Genomic DNA, 24,013 nt, shown 5'->3' with positions numbered 1-24,013 from the left:
CATCATGACCTCCCAGCTCTCTCCGGGATCCACACCAGCACCGAGCACCGACTCACCTGAGCTGCTGCCTTTGTCTCATACTTGGCCTTCCACATCCCTCTTGCTCCACTCAGCAAGCGTGGATACCATCATTCCCTTGCTTCAAGGCCTCCAGCTGCTCCCCAATGATTTCAGCGCGAGGTTCAAAATCTGAGCATGGCCAACAAGCCCAGCAGTCTGACCCTGTCCATTTCTCCAGTTGCATTTTGCTCACATTCCCCAAGCTCTCTGCATTTTACTCACATTGACCTTCTCTCAGTTCCTCATCCATACTGTGCTCCCCCTCCCTTCAGAACCTCTGTACGTGCAATTTCCATTGCCTAGGACACTCTTCCCCTGCCTCTGCCATCTTTGTCTGCTTGGCACTTATTTATTCAGGCGCAGCTCAAGGGTGCTTTCTTTAGCACCTCCTGACCAGGGCAGATACACCGATGTTGACGCTCAGCATTTGTCACAGTGGTCATTTTACATTTATGGCTGTGATTATCCACTTAACACCTGACTCTCTTGGTAAACCATTTGCTCTATAAGGGCAGGCATCCTATTAGTTCACACGCACTGCTGCATCCCAGCGAAATGCCTGGCACATAACAGTCCCTCAGTTAACATGAAGGAACAGGGATGAAAGGCAAGATGGTTGAACCAACAAGAATCCTGCCTCTTCTTCCATTACTGGAAGCGAAGAGGGCATACCCCCCGTAACCATTCCTCCAGGGCTCACTAACAGAGTCCTGGGCAGGCCTCCTGAGCACTCAGGTATGGATTACCAATTCCCTAGGTTCTGTTTTTATTGTCCATGCAGAATCCAACCATTCCTCCCCACCTGCACTGCCCCTACCCTGGCCCATGCCACAGTACGCTTCTTCCAGGAACTTTGGCCTTTTTTTTTTTTTCCTTTTTTGGTAAAGATTTATTTATTTGTTTTTAGAGAGAGAGGGTAGGGGAAGGGGCAGAGGGAGAGAGAGAAAGAGAATCCCAAGCAGAATCCCCGTTGAGTTCAAGTCTGATGTAGGCAGGATCTAATGACTCTGAGATCAAGATCTATATCAAGAGTCAGACTCTTAACTGACTAAGCCACGCAGATACTCCAGGAACTTAGGCTTTTGCCCTAAAGTCACTTCCTAATGGCCTCCTAGTTCTTCTCCTCACTTCTAGCCTTTGGATCTCTTTAGCCGTACTTTCAACGCAGTAGTCAAATTGATTCTATTAAAATGTAAGTCAGATCTTGTCACTCCCCCACATAAAATTCTCCCACCATCTTTTATTATAGGGCCAAAGTAGGGATGCCTGGGTGGCTCAGTCAGTAAAGTGTCTGCCATCGGCACAGGTCAGGTCCTGGGATCGAGCCCCATGTCATGCTCCCTGCTCAGCAGGGAGTCTGCTTCTCCCTCTCCCTCTGTACTCCCTCTCTCTCTCTCTCAAATAAATGATTTTTTTTAAAGAATAAAAGCCAAAGTGCACCCAGTGGCCTCCAAGACTATCCATGATGCAGTTACCCCCCTCACCTCATACCCTACCATACACCCTCCGTTGCTTGCTCCGCTCCAACCCCACTGGCCTTTGGTTGTTTCCCATACACAGAAAGGAGTCTCTCACCTCTGGACCTTTGCATTTGCTTCTCTTTCTGCTTGGACAGCTCTTCCCCAAATACCCACATGGCTCTCTCTTTCACTTTCTTCAAGTTTTTGCTCATTACCACCTTTTCATTGAGGCCACCCTAACCCTGCCCCGCTCAACACTTATACACCCTATTTGCTCTCCTTTCCTCCTTTACCATTATCCGTACTTTCTAACGTAGCATTTATTTTATTCAGTGTCCATTTCCCTCCAGTAGAATGCAAGCTCCATAAGCACAGAGATGTTTGTCTTTCATTTCCTAATATACCCTCAGTGCCCCCAACAGGGCCTGCTAGAACAGGTTGTTGCCAGATAAATGTTTGTTGCATGAAAAACTGAGACTCAGCCCATGCACTAGAGAAATAGGCAGGCTTGAATTCAGCTCTCTAGTGTGAACATGCAGGCCTGGCCTTGTTGTCAGCGGGCTGATTGGCTCTACCTAGGAGCTGGTTCAGGAACCTTGGAGGCTCCCTAAGCCCAGATCAGCTGCCCAGTTTCCCAGCGTCATTCTGGTGACTGTCTATGAGGCCTAAGGAAATGGTTTGGTTCCAGAGAGCATCTAAATGTCTCCTCCCAACATCCTCTCCTCCTCCCCCTCCTTCATCACACACAAATATACCACACAACCCTCTCACTTTCCAAGGACACAATTCAGGCTATTTCCCAAACCGCGATTCTGATCCAAAACAGTAGCTTAGTGCATCTCCGTGTGCACAGGAAGACACAGAAGACCTCTGAGCAATTTCCTGGTCCTATATTTTTCCATTCCAGTAAATGAGGCCTCCTTTAGCTCAGGAATCTCTCTCTGAACCGAGCCAATGCCTTCACAGTGTCTGCCATTTGTCACTGCCTGGGGCTTGTTTCTTTGTTCTTTTATTTTCTATTTTAAGTGATCAGTGCCTAGGTCCCTTATGTCAAAGAATTTTTGATGTCCAGCTCTACCCAGTGTTGCCTACTAGTTAGGGCACATATAATGCTACTGGAGGGTTCCCTTCCTAAATAGGCATTTTGTTCAATAATACAGAATACTTCAGTTGCACTCTCTGTCTTCAAAGAGTTTTGCAGACTTCATACTCTGCTAGGCTGAGGAGCACTTTGCGTTCATGCTTTATGGCTCAGAAACCTTCAAGGTTAAATAATTTGCTTAGACTCTGGCTAGCTGTGCTTCAGACAAAGCACTTTGCTTTTTTAACAGATAAGGAAAATATAACCAACTGAAAATGTTATTCTTTAACAACTGTCTTAAAAAGCTTTCAGTTCTTTTCATGTGATTTTTTTAAACCATATTTGTCACTTGCTGCCTCAGCTGTGCTGGCTTCTCCTTGTCTCTAGATATCATTTCATGGCCTCTTTGCCCTTCTCCCCTATCGCTCTTCTTCCAACTTTTTTGTTTTTTAAAAAATATTTATTAGAGAGAGAGAGTGTGAGGGGGGGAGGTGAAGGGGAAGAGGGGGAGGGGAGGGACAGAGGGAGAGGGATCCTGGCTGAGCAGGGAGCCCGACTTGGGGCTCAACATGGACCCTGAGATCGTGACCTGAGCTGAAGGCAGATGCTTAACCGACTGAGCCATCAGGTGCCTCCGTGCTCTCTCCTCCTTTTTCTCACTTCCATCCTCTCCTGGTTTCTGGGGTTACTCTAACTGCCAAGGGAAACCCCCATATCCCCAACCTAAAAGTCATCCTTATTCCTGTCCCTCTGGGGCCCATTTTCAGGTGCTAAGCAAATTGTTATTTATGGGTAGGGAAAGCTTGAGGAGAGGTCCCTAGCAAGTGGTGAAAATCAATAAGTTTTCCTGCCCTGTTAATTTTATGTAGTAGTGAGTGATTTAAAAACATTTTAAATGCAAATAAACGTGGGCACCCAGGACCCATTACAGTCTGAAGCAGCACCTGTGGCCCACCACTTAGGATTGCTTTTCTCTCCCCTTCGCGGTACCTGGATTAGAAAAGTCTGAGGAAACTAATGCAGCCTAGCATTTCCTCTGGAGTCCAGGGAAATGGAATACTGGGATTGATTTTCTAAGGGCTGATAGAATCAGTCTTGTTATTTTGTTTCTTTGAGCAAGATTTTTTTTTTTTTTTTCCTGGAGGTTGTCTTGAAAGTAATAGCGGGAATCTGGGACAGCCTTTTCCCCAGACCTTGAACACCTACCAGGCAGCAGCCTTACCCAACTACGGGCAAAGTGGCCCTTTTCTCGTTATACAGCAAATAAAGGCAATAAGCAAGAAAACCTGTTGCCCTTGAAACTATGGTTAAAAAGAAAGATATGGCATGTGTTCAGAGATGAAACTTGTATTACATAATGACTTCACGCCAAGTGTGTTGAAGACCTTACAGAGAGGAGAAATTGGTCCAATAAAGTAAGGATCGAGCCACATTAGCTTTGATTTGACTGACCTGTTCCTCCCAGGTGCACGTGCGTACCTCCCTCTAAAGCCCCAAGGACACTTTATTTGGAGAGAAGGTGCAGCAGCACGTACGTACCAACATGCTCACAGGACGCACCTGCTGTAGGAGGGCGGAGACCCCAAGAGACCAAGTCAGAGAACCCGGCGTTAAGTGCCAACTCCACCACCTACAGACTTTCCTAAGCATCCATTTTCTCAGTTATCGTAATACTTTATTCATCAAATGTTCCTAGCTCTCCTTCTGCGCCTCTAGTTGGGTTGCATTTCTCTCTATTCCCTTTATTTGGAGGCATGGCCTTGAGACTTGCTTTGGCCAACAAAATGTGTCATTTCCTTGTGGAGTCTTTGAGACTCATGATTTTGCATAATTCTCTCTCCCCCTGCCACAGCAACCTGAAACATTTCCGGTAATAGCTGTTCCGTCAGCCTGGGGCCTAAAGTTAGGATGACCTGAAACAAAGCTACAGTTGATCCATGTAATGGAAATAAGATAAAAATCCTTGTTTCCTTTCTTCCCTTTTTCCTTTTGTTTTTTTTTTCTTTTTTAAGTCATGACAGTTTGAAGGCTGTTTGTTACTAGAGCATAATATAGTAGATGCCCTGACTACTACGCTCCTTCATGGATCTGGGAAGAGATTAGAATGTGATATGTGATAGGTAGTATGCTAGCACATAGCAGGTGCTGAGTAGGTGTTAGTTCTTTCCACCCTCACTATATTCCTGATGATCCTTCTCAGCCCTTCCTTATCAGCCCTGAGCTATTGTACTCTGCAGAGAGTGATTTTCAATTAACAAAGAATGAAAATGAACGTTAAGACTTTTTAAACAACTCCCCAATACCCTTTAAAAAGTGAGAGAGCCCGGGTGGAGCAGAGTGGGGAATTCCCAGGATGAGAAGAGAACCTCATCTTTGAAATTTATGAAAAAGAAAGGAGCTAACGGTCTTATCAAAGAAATCAGCCAGAAAGTAAAACCAAAGAACTTTGAAAATGTCCAGTCGCATATACTCTCCACCCTACAGCTCCTGCTACTATCCTGGAGCTGGAATTAGGGCACAGACATGTCATGGGATTCCAGTTCTGACTCCCCTTGAACAGGGTACCTGTCCTGGAGTGAAGTAGAGTCCTTGATCTACATGGTACCAGCTTTCCTGACATGTCCTTACAGTGAGATTAATGAAACTGGTCAGACCTCAAGCTTTCAGCATTTTCCTCGCTGGTTTCTTAAGGGACCTCTCCCTTCCTCCACCCAATCCAGACTTGTAGCTTCATGGGCCTGAGAGGGGAAGCCAGCGAGGGCCACGGATGCTGCCTGGGTCAAAACCACATCACTTAGAGTTAATCACTGCACAATCCATTCATTTAGGCTGCCAACCTAATACCTTTCTAGGGTGTTTAAGTCCACTTTAAAGGGAAAAAAATGTCTACCTAAAATTACTCTAGAAAGCCATGTCTTTGAGCTTTACTAAAAGGGTAATTCATAACTGATCAAGTTTAGAAGGCATTCATAAGGGCTGTGGGTCTCCAAATTGTTAAAAATTTTGAAAAAGAGGGGAAGGAAAGGGGATTGGAATATAGATGAGAGAGCTCTATAAGGCCTCCAGAAATTAGAATTAGAGGCAAGCTGAACAACTCTCAGAAATTCTGGTAGGAGAAGCGAGATGCAGAAAATGGGAAGGGGAACAAAGTGGAACATTCATTCACGGGATTTGTATTAAGCATCTACAGAGGGACAGGCACTGTGCTGGGCATGGGATAGTGGCAAGAAGACAGTCATGGCCCTGGCCTTCTCGAAGGGAATGTACATTATTGCTGTTTTGCATGGATTTACTGCAGCCCTTTACCATCCCTGCACATCCCCAACCACTAGATGCCAAAGGTTGGCCCCTACTCATTCTGATAACCAGGAGTATCCTCCTTGTTTTCAGATGTCTCAGCAGGGGACTGGATTGCCTCCAATTGAGAATTTCTAGACTTGAGTAATGGTAGTTGCTGAAGGTGACAGGACCGAGCACTCAACGGTGCATAAGGGACCCCAGTGAGGGTAGAAGGAGAGGGAAGTCCATCCTGACCCCTTTCCTCTCCCTGCATGGCACTTGCTGTCAACATATTTCCCTAAGGAAGACAAAGGATGATAGGAGAAAAGGACACACATTTATTGAGCACCCAAGATGGCCAGGCAAAGTACAAAGAATGTTCAAGTGTGTTATGTCACAGAGAGGCTGAGTGATATATGGCAAGAAGCGTAAACTTGGAAGTCAGGGAGCCCAGGGTTTGAATCCTCGGTCTTCCATTTAACATCTGTGACAAGCTACTTAATCCCTGAGTCCCAGCTTCCTCAGTTGGAAAATGGTGATTAAAAAATAAATAGGGATGACTGGGTGGCTCAGTGGTGAGTGTCTGCCCTTGGCTCAGGTCGTGACCCCGGGGTCCCGGGATAGAGTCCCACGTTGGGCTCCCCGCAGGGAGCCTGCTTCTCCCTCTGCCTGTGTCTCTGCCTGTCTCTGTCTCTGTGTCTCTTATGAATGAATAAATAAAATCTTTGTAAATAAGTAAATAGCCCACCTCACAGGGTTATTATGAGATTTCATAAAACAAGAAATACAAACCACTTGATAACAAAGAAAAGGCATTCAGTAAATAGTAACTACCGTTTACTGGTACTTGAGCTTCCTAAGAATGCTGGTAGGAAGATATTCTCATAGTCGTAAAGAGGAAGGAAGAAGACCTAAAAGAAGATTAGAGCTGGGAGCTAGAAAAATAATAAGGCAAACAAGTAATTCTCATTTCAAGGTCCTTGCTTTTGCCTCCAGGATCCTTCATCTGGACCTTCTGGAAGAAAATCCCAGCAGTTGCTTTGGCCCTAAAATGGGCCTCCAGGAGCCCAGTGTGTTGGTCACTGAGCCAGACCACCGGCATGGGGGAAGGGGACATTCTGGGTCAAACATGATGGACGGGGACAAATTAGAGTTTGCTGAGGTGCACAGCCTGCTGCTGGGGAGGCCTGGAGCTTCACCTCATTGAGGGGGCTGAAGGGACCTGCGGGATCTGAAGGAGGTGCATTGGAGGCCTGGGGGCTGACATTTACATACTTCAGAGAGCCGACCCTTGGAAGCCTGGATTTTTTCTGTGCGGCCCCAGTGGGCAGAAACAGGGCCAGTGCATGGGGGTGACAGGGAAGCACTCATCTCCATTCATTACAACCATTAATTTACTGGCAGCTTCTGAGAGGCTCCACCTGGATTTTATCTACTTTAGTGTCCATAGTACCAGCCCAGATCCTCACCCACACAGGGTGGCCATGGAGTCCTAGCTGCTAGGATTGCTACTGGCTGCTCTTTACGAAAAGCAGCCAGTTCTGAAAAGCTGATAGTGTCTTCACTGGCCCATCAGCCTGAGACTTGAACACTATGTCAGGGCACCTGAGAGGCTCTGTCAGTTAAGCACCCAACTCTTGGTTTCCGCTCTGTTCATGATCTCAGGGTTGTGAGAGGGAGCCCGGCTTTGGGCTCCACTCTGGGCATGGGACTTGCTTAATATTCTCTCTTTCTCTTTCTTCCTCTGCCTCTCCCCACCTCCTCTACAAAAAAAAAAAAAAAGAAAGAAAGAAAGAAAAGAAAAGAAAAAAAGCTATGTGTCAGGAGGACAGTCTGTCTTCCAAAGTCTAGCAACAGGTGCTTTATGCCTACCTTTAACACTTCACTTTGCAAACACCAACACAAAAACAAAACCCTCTTTCTGTTAGGCTCAGAGATTGTTTATGTAATAAAGCCAAGTAATTATCCATGGGATCATCTGGAAGTGAAATTTTAAGCTAGATAAACACTGAGCCCTGCTATGAGAGTTCATTCTAACTTCCTTTGACCCTCTTGTAACTGTGGTCCTCAGCATTTTGGTTTGTGGTAAGAAAGCATTGCTTCTCTCCTATCTGGGTCTCCTGGTCCTGTTTCCTCTTCCAGTTTTTAAAGAGGAATGTGGCCTATACCTCAGTGCTCAGCCCGGCTCGTTTTGCACGGTCCCTTGCATACGTGTCTTGATGCCTCTGATGCATCAAGTCAAGAGACTCGTGAAGTCTGCAGAAGCAGCAGATGCAGGAGCACCCCCAGGCCACCCTAGCTTGAGCTCAGCGGCAGGTGCAGAAGCACCCCCAGGCCACCCTAGCCTGAGCTCAGCAGAGGGAAAGCTCCCCAGCAGAGCGTCGGCACCAGAGCCGTGCCCGCCGCCCACCCACCTGTGACGAGGGAGATGCACACGAGGAGTCGCATATCCAGAATCACCGCTCCTTCGATTTCACGTTTTCAGTTACTCATTGTTCATCCCAAAAATGTCTATCGGGTCCCAAAACAGTGGCAAGTGTTGCCTGCCACAACCCGAGCATTTGCTGAGTGTTTCCATGTGTCCAGAGTGCGTGAACAACATCACACGCGTTGACTCATGTGACTATTCCGGCATCGCATCAGGTGGGCACTGCCCGCCCCCCCCCCCCCCCCCCCCGTCGGGCCCGTGAGGAAACTAAGACACATATGGGTTGAGCAAATTGCCCGAAGTCACATGGATTAAAAAGAAAGGAACCAGGAACTTTTTAAAAAAGATGATTGTTAAGTGAAGAAATTAAACAGTAGTGATGCCCACTTCCTGACACTCGACTTCCAGCCACTGTGCACACTGACCCTCCGGTAGCAGGTTAAGCATGGGGAGGCTCACTGCCACCAAAGACCTCGATTATTCCAAGTACCTCCCTGCATTTTCTCAGTGAACCCTGGTTTGGCCTCCTGCAACGTGTCTTTCGCAAGCTTCTCAGCCTGAGGGCTCCCACTGCAAATCACAAAAATAAACCCATTTTCTGAATCCCCAGTAAATTATAAAAAATATAAAATAACCCACAGCTCGATCCCTGGGTGGCGCAGCGGTTTGGCGCCTGCCTTTGGCCCAGGGCGCGATCCTGGAGACCCGGGATCGAATCCCACGTCGGGCTCCCAGTGCATGGAGCCTGCTTCTCCCTCTGCCTGTGTCTCTGCCTCTCTCTCTATCTCTCTGTGACTATCGTAAATAAATAAAAATTAAAAAAAAAAAAATAACCCACAGCTCTTTGAATTCAGTGACCTCTCCAAATCAATTTATATTTTATTGATTACCCGAGCGTACTTGGACTCCAAGAGCCGAGGGACACACACAGCCATCCGCGGCATCCTGCAGCCTGCATGCAAGTGTTAGGCGCTCAACGTGTAAGTGCAGGCCCTCCCTCGCCTCCTTCAGCTGGGCGCCCAGGCCACCTGACATCCACGGAGCTGTGTCACTTCAGCCAGTTGTCTCTTGCCTCCGAGCCTCAGTTTTCTCATCTCTAAAGTGGGAATAATACGAGCATGTGCATGGGAGCCCAGGGAGAATTAACGTGAGGCCAGCAGGGGTAGGACGGCGGGACAGGACAGCGGGACAGCTCGTGGTCCTGGGTGCCCGAAGGCTGCCGCCGCCGTGAGAGCAGAGCCCCCGAGAAAGTCAGAGCTGGGCCGCTCCCGAAAGCCCCCCGTGCCTCCCGTGACCCACTTCTGGACTGTGACCTGACAACTCGGGTCACCCCATGTGGGAAACCCCAAGCGCGGGAAAGCCGTCGCTCTGTGGCTGCCTCGGGGTCGGGCCGCACTCCCTCCGCGGCTGGGACGGGCGACATTGCGGGAACTCCAGGTCTAGGGGCTTAGAGACCTCTGTTGTGAAGCTGAGCTCGAGAGCACGCCGTGGGGATGGAGCTGTTTACTCCCGTTGGCCTCCAAGCTGCGACTCCATCCATGGACCGGCTGCCAGGGCCAGGGGGCTGCGCGGTGGCCCTGCTGGTAATATGTGCCGGTGATTCTTGGTTCATTCCAGATGGAACTTAAGCACCTTTGTCAAGCAGACTGGAACTTGTTCTTCAGCCTAAGGGTCCCAGGCCTCCCCGCCCCCCAGCCCGACAGCACAATCCAGGATTTTGCACTCGCGTGCATCACATGCATCACGCAGTCAGAATACGACCGACGCCAAGGATGACATCTTAGATGTTTCCCTCAGTGACACTGGCCGAGGGAGCAGCAGAAATCACTCCACCGGCTCCATTGGGGTTGTTGGATTAAGGAAACAAGCCACTCTGTCCCCCACAGCCTCCCAGCTCATGGCATTAGCGGGGGCACAGCCTGGTACCCAGGAGAGAGGGTCCCGTGGGCAGTGGGTCCGGAGGAGTAATTGGGGGCTACGTCCGTGACCATGGCCTCGAGGTGGGCGGCGCACTTAGTAGGTGTGGGGGTGACCATCCTAACGGCCCCGGAGGGTGATGCTGGCCTACACCTGCCGGTGGAAGGGCCGGATTGCGGGACAGTGGGACAGCAGGACAGCAGGACAGCAGGACGGCGGGGCCCTGGCTGCAGGCGGAATGGCGGGACAGTGGGACGGTGGGGCCCTGGCAGGACAGCCCACCTGGCAGGTGGGATGGCAGGACAGCAGGACAGCGGGACAGCAGGACAGTGGGATGGCAGGGCCCTGGCTGCTGCAGACAGGATGGCAGGACAGCAGGACAGCGGGACGCCGGGGCCCTGGCTGCAGGGCGTCTTGCTGCTGTGCCCTGCATGCTGCCCGCCCCGTCGCCCCCACGTGACGGCTGGAGGTTCCCCGGTGCCCAGCCGGTGGGCACCTGGTACCCGGACAGGCCCCCGAGCCCGAGGGGCAAAGCCTTGGGTGGTGGCCTTGTGCGCGGTGCTTGGTGGCGCACTGGCAGGGGACGAGCGACCTGAGCGTAGGCATGTGCAAGATGCCCGGCCCCCGGGGGATGCCCAGAGTCTGGGACCTGCAGAGACAGGTGTCCTGGGACAGCGACTGCCCAGCCCCTCGTCTGCCGTGGGTGGAGCGGCGGCCGGCGCCGGCCTGGAGCCTCGGGTCTGGGTGCAGGCCCCAAGCTCCCTCTGCCGCAGCCGCCCCTCTTCCTACCCCAGCCATCCCACTCCCCGGCCCGAAGGCTATTTCTTTTTTTTTTTTTTTTAATTTAAATTCACTGATTGGTTTATTTAAATTCTATTTAATTAATATACGGTGTATCACTGGCTTCCGAGGTAGAGGCCACGGCTCATCAGCTGCAGGGAACACCCGGGGCTCAGTCGGTCCGTGCCCGTCCCCCGCCCCACCGCCCCCGTCCCCGCATGTCTCCCCTCCAGCGGCCCTCGGCTGGTTCCCTCGAGGTCGGGGTCCCTATGGTCCAGCCCCCTCTCCGCTTTCCTCTCGTTTTGTTTTTCCTTCCCTTCCCCATGTTCATCTGTTTTGTTCCCAAAGGCAAATAAATTGTCTTAGCAGGTTTATTATACCCCTTTAGAGATAGTCCCTGTGTGCCCCAAACATACTTCTGTTCCTTTTCTTTCTTTTTCAAAGATTTTATTTATTCATGAGAAACACGGAGAGAGAGGCAGAGACCCAGGCAGAGGGAGAAGTGGGCTCCCCACAGGAGCCCGATGCGGGACTTGATCCCGGGACCCCGGGGTCCCGACCTGAGCCGAAGGCAGACGCTCAACCGCGGAGCCACCGGGTGCCCCTGTTTTGTTCTGCTCTTTACACGAAAACGGTCGCTCATGGACACTGGCACAATCTTAGTTTTCTTAGCTATGCAGGTTGGAGGTTGCTCCACTGTCACAATGTACACAACTTCCTCACTTTTTTTTCCTTTCAAAATTTTAATAGCTTTATTGAGATACAATTTACATAATATAAAACCCATATACTTTTTAAGTGTCAATGTGATGAATCTCAGAAAATTTATATAGTTGTACAATCATCACCAAAACCCGCTTTGGAATGATCCCGACTCCCCGGAAGTCCCAGGATGCTCACCCGCAGTCCTCTCCAGCTCCGGCTTCTGGCCCCAGACAACCCCCCAGCGACTTAGTATCTCGGGAGTTTATCCGGTTCTCAAAGAAGTGAAATAATTCGGTATGTGTTACATCCCTGGCCCCTTAAATGACACGGGGTCTAGCCCCTTCGGCCTGGCGGGCTGCTCTTGAGATTCATGCGACACCGCCGCACAGAACAGCAGCTCCTTTCCATCGCTGGGTCCCCCGCTGGGCAGACGCACCACCTTCTCCCTCCTCGCCACTTGATTGACCTTTGAGTGATTTCCACTTTGGGGCACTTACGAGGAACGATGCTGCGAACGTCTGCGTTCAAGTCTTTTATAGGGGACATCTGATTTCATTATTAGGGGGTAGCTACCCGGAGGTAGAAGTGCTATATATTTAACTATTTAAGAAACTGCCAAGCGGTTCTCCACAGCAGCAGTGCTCCAGAACATTCCCCACGGCAGTGCACAAGAGCTCTGGTTTCTGCGCATCCCCAGAAACATTTGGTGTGTTCAGACTTTTTTGGTTTGGGGGACTTTGCTGGATGTGCAGGTCTGTCTCATCATGGTTTTAATTTGCATCCTCATTATTGATATTGCATACCTTTTCATGTGCTTATTTGCCGTTGGTATATCTTCTGTGGTTAAGTATCTATTTAGAACCTTTGACCAGCTTTTATTTTTATTTTTTATTATTTTTTTTCTTTTACAAGCTTTTAATTGGGTTGTTTGTCCTATCCTGGAGTTGTTAAGAGTTCTTTATGTATTCTGGGAACAGGTGCTTTCTCAGCTCTGTTTTGCAAAGATTTTCTCCTAATTTATGGCTTCTCTTTCTCTTTTTCTTTCTTTTATTCTTTAAGATTTTATTTATTTATTCATGAGAGACACAGAGAGAGAGACAGAGACACAGGCAGAGGGAGAAGCAGGCTCCATGCAGGGAGCCCGACGCAGGACTCGATCCCAGGACCCCGGGGTCATGCCCTGGGCTGAAGGCAGGTGCTAGAGTGCTGAGCCACCCAGGGATCCCCTCTTTTTATTTTTCTAATGGTGTCCTATCTTTGAACAGTGAAAGTTTTCAATTTTGACAAAGTCCAGTTTATCAATTTTTTTCACATATGATTTGTGCATTTTGTGTCATAACTAAGAAATCATTGGCTAACCATGGTTACAAAGATTCTCTCCTACATTTTCTTTTTAAAATTTTATAATTTTGGGGATCCCTGGGTGGCTCAGTGATTTGGCACCTGCCTTTGGCCCAGGGCGCGAACCTGGAGTCCCCGGGATCAAGTCCCACGTCGGGCTCCTGGCATGGAGCCTGCTTCTCCCTCTGCCTGTGTCTCTGCCCCCTTCTCTCTCTGTCTATCATGAATAAATAAATAAAATCTTTAAAAAAATAAATAAAATAAAATTTTATAATTTTAACTCTTACATTTAAGTCTATGACCTACTCTAAGTTAATGTATGTATATGGTAAGAAGTAAGAGCCTAAGGTCATGTTTTCTTTTGCGTATAGATATTCAGTTATTCTAGTGCCATTTGTTTCAAAGATTGTCTTTCCCTCATTGTATTATCTTTACACCTTTGTCATAGTTGAGCATATACCTAGAATCTATTCTTGGACTTTATTCATTCTTTTTTAGGGCTGCATAATATTCGTATAGCTGTACTATGCTTAATCAATCCCTTACTGATGGACAGTTATTCTATTAATAAGCTTTTTTTTAATTTCAAATATTGTTGTGGCAATCTTGCTTTGTAGGAATGTTTTTTTTGCATCTTATGTGTATATTGTAAGATTAACTCCAAGAGAAGTCAATTTTACATTTTCGTAGACACTAACAAATTCCTCCCTGCAGTAAGTTTTGCTAATTCACTATTTACCAGGTGCATGACAATACTCTCCTGATGCCCAGAAACAGGTATGCTAACAAATGCTTCACCTTTTGTTTCATCCAGTAAAAAAAATAGTATTTCATAGTTTTAATTATTATGAAGTAGGATGAGTGTCTTTCTTTATAAATTTTAAAGCCAACTATATGTCATTTTATGTGAAATAACACTTCATGTCATTTGCCCATTTCTTGTCATATTAGGTTCCTTGTGATATACATTACGTATATTTCCCCTAGTTTTGTGTTTGTCTTTTGACCTTCTTAATTGAGTTTTGGCCCTGTAAAAGCTTTTTATTGTAAGTGATAAAATGTATGATAAATGTTAAGGCTCCTGGGTAAAACCAGAAAGATTTTTCCCTACTCTGAGATTCAAAAAAATGAATCCCTCATTTTTTCTTATTTTTTAACATTCTTATGTTTAATATTTTAAACTTTTATTTATCTAGAATTTATTTTAATGTAAGAAATAAAGTAGGGATGTAAGTTTTTCTTCTTCAAATGGCTACCTAATGACCCTAACATCATTAATTATATAATCCAACATTCCGCTCTGATATGCAATGCTGCTTTTTGTCATATACTAAATTTCCATACACATTCGCGTTTACTTATCTGCCATCTATTCATGTGTTAATCAGCACACTGAACCCTCTGTTCTCTGACTCCTTCTGTCCCGTATTTTCAAAATGACAGTGAATGAAAACCTTTATGAATTGCTTGTAACAACACTTAAGTCCTTTCTCATCTTCTATCCTGCTGTCACTAGCTAACAAAATTCAAAATGCTAACAAATTCTTTTTTAACATCCCCAAGGAAAATAGAATTAGGATAGTGAGTCTGGAATTACAGGCGAGTAATAATTGGGCACTATATTTTTGAGTCAACTAAGTAACTTGGTGCTAATCCATGCTTTCCTTTTGTTTTTAAGATTTATTTACTTATTTATGATAGGCATAGAGAGACAGAGAGAGAGAGAGAGAGGCAGAGACACAGGCAGAGGGAGAAGCAGGCCCCATGCAGGGAGCCCGACACGGGACTCGATCCCAGGACTCCAGGATTGCACCCTGGGCCAAAGGCAGGCACTAAACCGCTGAGCCACCCAGGGATTCCCTAATCCTTGCTTTCCTTCTAGAACAGCCAATGATTTGGGGTAGGCTGTGTCTCTGTGTGCGTGTGTGCATGTTTATACACATCTGTGCAACGCACAGGTGCCATCAACAGCAGAAATAGCACTTTAGTAAGGAAACCAGATCCCCTTTCCCCCAAATCCATAGTGGTTGAAAGACAAATGAGTCTGGCACTTCATGTCCTAATCATTCTGGGTGGGATGTGCTCATGGTTCAAAGTCCTTCCCAGCTTCGTGTGTTAAATATGTGATGCCAACATTCCTCACTTAGGAGGGTCGGAAGGAGCACAAAGGAGCCAGTGTAAGCCATTGGAAAGAGTGGGATGTCCGAGCACTTAGAGGTTGTGAAGACGCACTAAATAGGATTGCCTTCTTCAAAATGGTGTAGTATTGGGCTGTGTACCTTCTCTTCCTAAAACCGAGCTCTCCACTCCTTCTCCAACATACCTATTCAGACCTGGGGCCCAGGCTGCAGCCAGGGGATAAGAACTCTATCCCTGGGGACCTAGACAGAGCCAGAGGTGGGCCCCTGTGCTCAGGTGGGACTGGGTGGCAGGAGCGCTGTGGAGATGCTTCCTGAGTGCCAAGGAAGATGAGGCTCCTTACCCACCTCTCTAAAAAAACCTGGTAGGTGAAGGGATCCTGCATATATCTGTGAGTAACTGTGGAGCTTTCTGAACGTTCCCCACCCTAAAAGCTCAAGGTCTAGTGTTTCAGGAACCGCATCTTGATGGATTAAGTACAGTTCCCCTTAGCACCTTAAAAGTGTTCAACGTGTATATGAATATTTTTAGGAGAATGCTACAAGATCTCTCTTTGTCTTTCTTTTTTTGATTGGAAGAGACCTGTGTATAGGGTGTGGGGTGGGTGGGGGGCCAGGGGAGGGAGGACCCGCTATGCAGAGGGGGAAGAAAGCTGCCTGAACTGGAAAAACAGCGAGAAACAAAGTGGTGGTGTGTCGCAGTGGGTGTTCCATAAAGCGGAGTTGAAAACGTGAAGTTCTTCGTCTCCCTGCACTTCCTGTGGAAGAAGGCCAGAGGGCCGTGATTAAGGGGGAGAAGCCACCATCTCCATCCAGGCAGAGGCCTGGATGAAGCAAACCAGAGGCGATTCCGGTCCTCTCCCTCGCTCTCTTCCGGCCCTGCTTCCTTTCCCCACCCCGCCAACAATACCCCCTCTTGATTTCTGTTCTAGGACAGAACGGTGAGTCCCGATGAAAAGGAAACTTTAAGGATTCTTTCCACGGAGTTTTCTAACTGGGAGGAGTGAGGCGTGTGTGCTGGCATCTGCTCCTTGGCAGTGATGCTGGAGACCCCGAAGGGCCCCCCCACCCCGCCCTGAGGCCGACTCAAGGCAGGTAGCAGGGTCTCTTGTCCCCCATTCTCCAGCGTTCAAAGGAAGCAGCTGATAGAGTACCTCTTCTTCCTGGAAGGACTCTGAGGTTACTCTCTCTGGTGTGGTTGCCTTAAATTTTTTTCAAGCTGCTGAAAAGCTGAGTGCCTTCTGGGGCTGATGTCACCCTCAATACTTGTCACTCCCCCTGCTGGGACTTCCTTTCCCTGAAGCTAGCAGCTTGTGAAATAGGCAGATGCTAGGCCCCCTCCCCAGCTTCACTAGAAGGGCTAGGGATCTGCCCCCAGATGATTCTGATGTCTGGTGCTCAGAACACACTTGAAAGACAATACCCCAGACCTTTCCTCTCTGAGATTATCAGGTCCCTTGGTGCGAGTCCACCTGCTTGGTGAGATCACAGAAATCATGCGTAAAAAAAAAAAAAAAGAAAGAAAGAAATCATGCTTCATGTGGCTCAGAGCCCAATAAACTCCAGACTTGTCCGATAACCACCGCAGTCACTCTCCAAGAGGGAGTTACACGGTCTTGGATAAGGTCAAGGTCAGCAAATGGCTTTGTAAGTCTTTTGAACAGGGATCGACATTCTGAATTCACTCTGTATACAGTAGGTCAAAACCCTAAGGTAGTGCTGCCCAAACTTGAATTTGTACCTTAATCACATGGAGATCACGTTGAGATACTGAGTCTGACTCAGGAGGTCTGGGGCGGGGGGTGGGGGTGGGGGGTCTGGGGGCGGGGAGCTGGGAGTTCGCTTCCCTCACAAACTCCCAGGTGATGCTGTGCTGCTGACTCTTGGGCTACATGCAAGGAGCTTGAGGGATATTTAAGTCTTGAAAAATATTATTAGCTGCAGATAACATTTTCTCCTTCATGAGAAACCCAGCACAAGCAACGTCAATTTAGTGACCTGGGATCCCTGGGTGGCGCAGCGGTTTGGCGCCTGCCTTTGGCCCAGGGCGCGATCCTGGAGACCCGGGATCGAATCCCACGTCGGGTTCCCGGTGCATGGAGCCTGCTTCTCCCTCTGCCTGTGTCTCTGCCTCTCTATCTCACTGTGGCTATCATAAATAAATAAAAATTAAAAAAAAAATTAAAAAAAAAATTTAGTGACCTTACGTGAATCACGTACTTTGTCTAGTTAATCTGTTAAACGAGGTGGCTGTCTTTCTTCATTTCTGAAATGAGAGCAAGAAAGCGCTTACTTCCGCAAAGGGGAAGCTGGAGTGGAATGATGTACGGTTCTGAGCAGGCCCCAAACTTGGAAGCGGCTCCCCCATGAATGTTGCCGGTGGGGGGCGGTGCCCATTGTCCCATTCAGTGCCCATGGCCATCACAGAACAAGGTACAGGTGAGGCCACAGCAGAGCACAGAGAAATAGGAGGCTGGGTCAGAATTGCCTTTTGTGCTCTGGTGTGTGGCTTTATCAATGCACAGAAAGAGCTTTTTCATTTTCTTCTACAAATAACAGAAGCCTGAGACCCGTGGGCCCCTTGTTGTTATTATATTTATATTATATTTACCACCTTCAGTTGGCCGAGTAAGTGCAGACCTGCCTCAAAGCATGTTTGTTCATTTGATTGTCACCACTGCCTACTTACATAAAGGAAAGGGTATTGTGCACACGAGGAGATCACATTTCCCTCCCTGAATTCACCCTGCTGTGTTTGTGTGAACTCAGCCCCAGTGGCATCCCTTGACGTGAATTTACAAGCCTGCCTATAAAAAACAGAGAGCACTGAGCACTGCCCTCAAGGCTGACTTTCGGCTCCCAGCTCCTTTAGGCAAGGAAAAGCAAATGACCTCTCCCCTTCTCTCCCTCCCCTGCTGTCCCTCTCTGTCCCTCCCAGCTGCTCTCCTTCTCTCTCCCTCTCTACCCCACCCCCACCCCTGCCTCTCTCCAAAAAGAATTTGCTAACCCATCATCTGCCCAGAGAACAAACGGAAAATAAAATGCAACCAACAGCCTTCTTTGTGGATCTGATAAATGTTCATCTCCCACTAGCGAGTAGATGGGGTCCTTGCCAAGATGACACATTAATATACATAAATGCAGCAGCCCCACACGCATGCTGGGGGAATAAGCCATAATCACAGGCAACCCAGGCAGCGAATAACTATGTCAGGCTGGCGGTTTGCCATTGTCTAGACCCTAAAAAAGTTTGACTCTTTTTACTTACTAATGACTGCATTTAGCTTTATATAAAGATGGCAATCTCACTCTATTGCCCCATTACGTATTATCTATTCAGCAAGTATTTATTGTGCGTCTACTATATGGCATGTGCTATTCTAGGCCCTGAGCACATGGCAGTGAACAAATGAGGACCCTGTCCTCATGGCGTCTATTTTCTAGTGAACTCATCTGTTAACGCATATCTCCTGATGAAGACGTGTTCTTATCCTTTTATCTAAATGCCTTGGTTTTTATCTAAAAGTATTTGGTATTTGAATAGTCAAAAAAGAGCAGCCATTATTAGACTAGCTGTTTCCAGGAGCGCACATCAAAATACTTGTCTCTCTGTTCCTCTCGGATGGAGACCTGCATCCATTGCTGCTCTACTTAATTCAGCATAAACATATGAGAAGAAAATTCACTGATTTAGGTAGAAACAAACTCAGGGAAATCAGAACAACTCTTTCTTTAAGTTGCAGATTTTTCTTATAATTAAAGCAGATGGAACATGGCTCATGAGTGCTGGTTTTTCAAACACCATTGTCAGTCTTTTGCCTTTCCATGTCACCATTAATCTAGGGACAAGGATCTAAATGTCCTTAGACATTTAGAGCCTATTTTAATAGGCTCAGCAAGCATACACTGTAGAAGTATAAAAACAAAAACCTTATGAGATTAGCAATAATTTTTAAAACTCGAATAGAAAAAGTTGGCATCTGTTTTTCTTTTTTTTTAAGATTTTATTTATTTACCTGAGAGAGAAAGAGGGCATGAACGAGGGGAAGGGCAGAGGGAGAAGCAGACTCCCCGCTGAGCAGAGAGCCCGATGGAGGGCTCGATTGCATGACCCTGAGATCATGACCCAAGCTGAAGGCAGACGCTTAACCGAACGAGCCACCCAGGTGCCCTAGTACCTGTTTTTCTTGACTAAATAAACAATGCATGCTCACTATAAGATGAAAAAAATATAGAAATGCATAAAATCAAAAAGTGCTATGCATGCAGCATTACGGTATTGATGTGCCTAAGTAATTGCTCTTTTTATGATTTATGTATGGTTATAGAACACGGACGAGTATCATCAGATTGCTTGACTGGCTAGCGTATTTCTTACTTTAGAATACTAAGAGCTTCTAGAATAATGATTGATAAATTCAAAACTGATTTCTACAGAGAATATCCAACGCTGAATAGAAATTCCACTTAAAAGCATGGTCTTTACATTTTTATTTAATGTCAGTGCCATCCTGAGGGAAACAGAACAGGATGCTTACCCCTTGTTTTAGAGGATCATAGGATGTCAGTATCTGGATCTCATAGGTCATCCGGGGCAGAGGGGAGGGGAGGGTACACAAGCTCCCAGGTGAATTTTGATGCGCACCGAACACACAGAGACCACCCTGAGAATTACCAATTTGGTCTGACTCTCTATCCTTTTGTGGACAAGAAATCTGGAGTCCAAGCGAGTGAAGAAACCTTTCAGGTCACGTGTGTAGGGGATGGAAGAGGTCAGACGAGAAGAGAGCACGGAGTCCTAGCCTGCTCTTTGTCCTACTGCACTAAAACCACGTTAGAAGACACCTTTCACACATTAGTGTAGAACAACCCAACTTCAACGTGGTCTCCAAAGATTAGGTTGTTCTAACAAGCCTTTATTGTGTTAGAAACTCTGATTCCAACAAAAGAACCTCAGAGTCTCGCGTTATTAGTGACAGACTTCTGGTCGTTGTTGCGGTTGTACGTTTTCTTCGGGAAAGTAGAGAGGGAAGTTTAACCAAGATCTAGGCTGAAGTATCATTATTACTTGACGGATTAATCAGGACATACGTAAAGTTTAGGGTGAGAGAAAAACAGCAGTTGGAGGAGCCACACCCCCACCCACCCACCTCCAGCCACACACACACCCCGGTGATAATGACGTTCTTATTATCCTTGTGAAGCCAAGTGGCTCTTTACGAAAATGTTCAAGGAGAGACATCACGGAGTACACTGCCCTCGGTAGGGAGACAGCGTGTCATTTCAAGCCCTTTCTGTGTGGCTGAGTCACGGAATTGCCACGATGGTCTCCAGAGAACGTGTCTCCGGCCCTCCACGGCCAGGGGAAAGGTCACCAACGACACAGAGCGCAACAGTTTGGGGAAGTAGGTGAGAGGGAGAGGGAAACATCTACAGTGGAATTGCAGCCTCTTCGAACACGGACCGAGGCTGAAAACTTTTATTCCAAGGCAACCTTTCCCCTGCGCTGAGCTCGGGGGACACAGCTGGCATTTTAATGAGGCTGAACCTGATGTTTCTGCCATGAGCGGAGATGAATGTCAAAACATTCAACTCTGCCTTCCTTGATTTTACAAGAATTTGGGGTTCAGGATACCTTCACTCAACGTGTGCCCGATTTTCAAGCCCCGAGGAACGGTTTTGCTCTGATAGACCATTGGCACAGTATCAACCGAATATAATGACACGCATTGCGGAAGGTGTACTCTCTTCTGGACGATAAGTGCCCTTAAGTGACGTACGACTTAAAAAAAATTACAGCCGACACTGATTGACTCCTGCCCCTTGCCATGCATTGTCCGCATTGCCCGTAAGCGCCCCGGTTGGTGGCATTACATAACATAATCCTACTGAAGCCTCCCCGGTCTGTGACGTGGGTGCAGGTTTATGCTTGAGGAAGATGCGGCTTAGGAGGGTGAACAAGCCGTCCCAAGCCCCGTAGTCAGCAAGTGACAAAGCTGGAATCAAACCCAAATTCGTAGGACAACAAAGTCTACACATTCGATGCTCTGCTTACTCTCATTCGATTCGCATCCCAGCACAAAGACCTACAGGACACGTCCTAATATAATTTAACATTTACTCGACAAATTTGTGGATTAGACGCACAGTCTGGGCACGCATTAATGAAAACCTCTGCATCAAATTTTGAATCATTCCAAGCTGGAGTTCCCCTGATGATATCACAAAAGAGCCTCGGATGACCCCGAAGAAGAGTCACACAGTGGAAGTTTCCACAAATGCCAACTCCTTGGAGTTGAGTGGAGACAGATTGGTAGCAACTAGACTAAATGAATCAATGGCTTTTTTCTTTAGGTGGCTGAAGTGTTTCGCCTCGCATCAAATACTCTCATTGCAAATGCTTAACAACTCAAGGGGAAATAATATATATTTTTTTCTTTTAAAGAAGAGAACATATCCTAGGCTCCTTAATCTCAGACCACAGTGAACACGCGTGCTAGAAGTGTGGCTGGTTGCTGCACCATTGTCATCATACCCGCCTTTTGTCCTGCTCGTCTTTAGACCGTGTGACCCTGTTGTCATTTTTTTTGTCATACTGTATTGCATCTGATGATTTTGTTCAATAACCAAAACCACAAAGCATTCTATGCTGTTGCTTTAATCGAGCACAAAATCAAATATGTTGTCAAGAAAAAAATGAAACCGAAAGAAGCAAGTCAAGATCACAACCCAGAGTTTTCTACCGTTGTCACAGTTGCTGATAAAAGATGCAAAATGCCTAAGTTGGTCAGTCCTGGCTACCTTTTGACCTGAAGATCCGTGAAACGAGGTGGCTAGGATAAGAGATGGGAGCGCTGGAGAGCACTTCCAAGCCTTACTAGAATAATTTCATATCCTCAAGGAGGCAAATGCTTAATCACGTCTCTCTTACAATGCTCATTTTACAGTGCTCATTAGGAAAGCCTCTTGAAAAAAAGAAGACGAAAGAAGAAATCTGACTAAAGAAACAAAACTGACATTACAGCCTGCCCGTAGCATATTTTCTCAGTCTTATTAAGATGATGGCTCAGTTTTGAGTAAAGACTAATTACTTGATTGTGGTTAATAGGCAGTCTGGCCAAATTAATTTATAAAATAGAGACTGGTTGCTTGTTTTTTTTGTTTGTTTGTTTGTTTGTTTTTATCATACTACTCACTTCCCAGGTTCCTTGTCTCCCTAAATGTCATAGAAATGAATACTTTAAAAACTGCATGATCCGTGTCTTTCACCCATTCAACACCTCCCTGAATTAAGTGCTTGCTATTAGTAAATATACACACTCTTTCCGAGTGGCCTCGCTGGCCTAGCTTTGACAACATACCCTTGCTCCCTGGTGGCTTGCCACGATGGGTTCTTGGTAACATCATCCTTTCTGACAAATTCAACTAAAGCAAGTCCGACTTTTAAAAACTAGCTGTGTGTGTAAGCTTGACCAGTCTGCCGTGTTCTATTTGGTGCTTGGAAAACCAGGTGCCGGGTGCGCACTTCTCAATTGCGTCGGTAGCTTAGTTTCTCGCTCCTACTGTCAGAAGAGATCTGTTTTAATCCTATTCCAGTCACGTGTTCTTTCCCAAAACTAACGCTCTAAGCCCCCAAATCTTTGCCTTCTGTTTGTAGGGCAGATGACATCTTCCACTGACAGTGGGTACTACATCCACACTCCATCCACGTGTGGCCCCTGAACACAGAAGCACCCCCGTGCAGTACGATTCGCACTGACGTTCTTTTCCTTCTCCTCCAGCCTCAGTGATGCAGAATAAGTTATAAATCAACATTCTTTTTCTGGGGGTGGAGGTGGCCTTGAATGGAAAGAAAAGAACAAGAGAAGGCCACCCTCAATCTAGACAACACGTAACAAAAGCCCTAGAGCAAACCACAGTTCTTAGCAGACACCCTCCTAAGTTTCCCAGGACCCAGCACTGAGGAAGCCTGAGTCCTCCAGCAAGACGCATCGCACACTTCAGTGGCTTCTGGTCCACCCAGCCACGTTATCTGCACCAAAAAATCACATTTAACGACCTGTCCTCCTTAGCCCCCAGTGCAATTTTATTTCCAGTTCTCTCAGCCTCAGCTCTGCAAAGCAACAGTATTCTCTTAAAAAAAAAAAAAAAAAAAGTATAAGCTTAAATTCTGGGCCATCCATCAGTCCTCCCCTTTGATTAAGTATCACACCCGGCCAGGTGTTTTCTGCTGGAGGCGCCCACGGCGGTATCCATCCCAGGGACATTGAAATGGAAGGACAAACGATTGCATGGGTGACTTACCAGCTCCTGAGTTTGAATGGCTGCAGCCCCAGTGCTTTACCTGATCCCTGGCTCTCTGTCTCTCTCCCTCTCTCTCTCTCCCTCTTTCTCTCGTGTACAGATTGCAGGGAACTTAAAGAACTCGCGGGGACAATGTTTCAAATGACTTAAGAAGGAGAACAGGAACAATACTTCGTTCTCTTTTTCTCAGATGAGTACCTTCGGGAAGAAGGAAGGAAGGGAGGGGAGAGGGAGGAAGTCAACAACCCTTTGCTTTCCTGAAAAAAAATAAGGAAACAGAAGATAGACATCTCATTTTCTCTTAAACAAAATGTTGGAAGGGGCAAAGAAAAAAAAATCTTTGAAAAAAAGGAATTCCTCAAATATGCTCCCCCCCCCCCCCCCAAGAGGTTTACAGAGATGAAAAGCCCTACTGGCCCGGCCTGTCCAAACAAATGGTGAAATGGTGTTCCAGAAAGGCTGGCTCTCCTGAGCCTGCAGCCTCTGGTATCTGGTTTGCAGAACTGACTTGGCCAAAGGG

General features: G+C 47.0%; 1 protein-coding gene across 1 annotated transcript in view; it reads right to left on the bottom strand.

Moving 5' to 3' along the window:
* ZNF366 (zinc finger protein 366) overlaps positions 1–23,692 on the bottom strand; it is a 70,375-nt gene extending 46,683 nt beyond the window's left edge. Inside the window, exon 1 of the mRNA XM_072745387.1 lies at positions 23,494–23,692. The gene's annotated coding sequence lies outside the window, so the exon portion shown is untranslated. The remainder of the gene's footprint in view (positions 1–23,493) is intronic.
* Between the last annotated feature and the right edge of the window lie 321 nt (positions 23,693–24,013).

Source organism: Vulpes vulpes, unplaced genomic scaffold (genome assembly GCF_048418805.1).
Source record: "Vulpes vulpes isolate BD-2025 unplaced genomic scaffold, VulVul3 u000000652, whole genome shotgun sequence".
Lineage (NCBI taxonomy): Eukaryota > Metazoa > Chordata > Mammalia > Carnivora > Canidae > Vulpes > Vulpes vulpes.
This window is presented reverse-complemented; position numbering and strand designations above follow the sequence as displayed.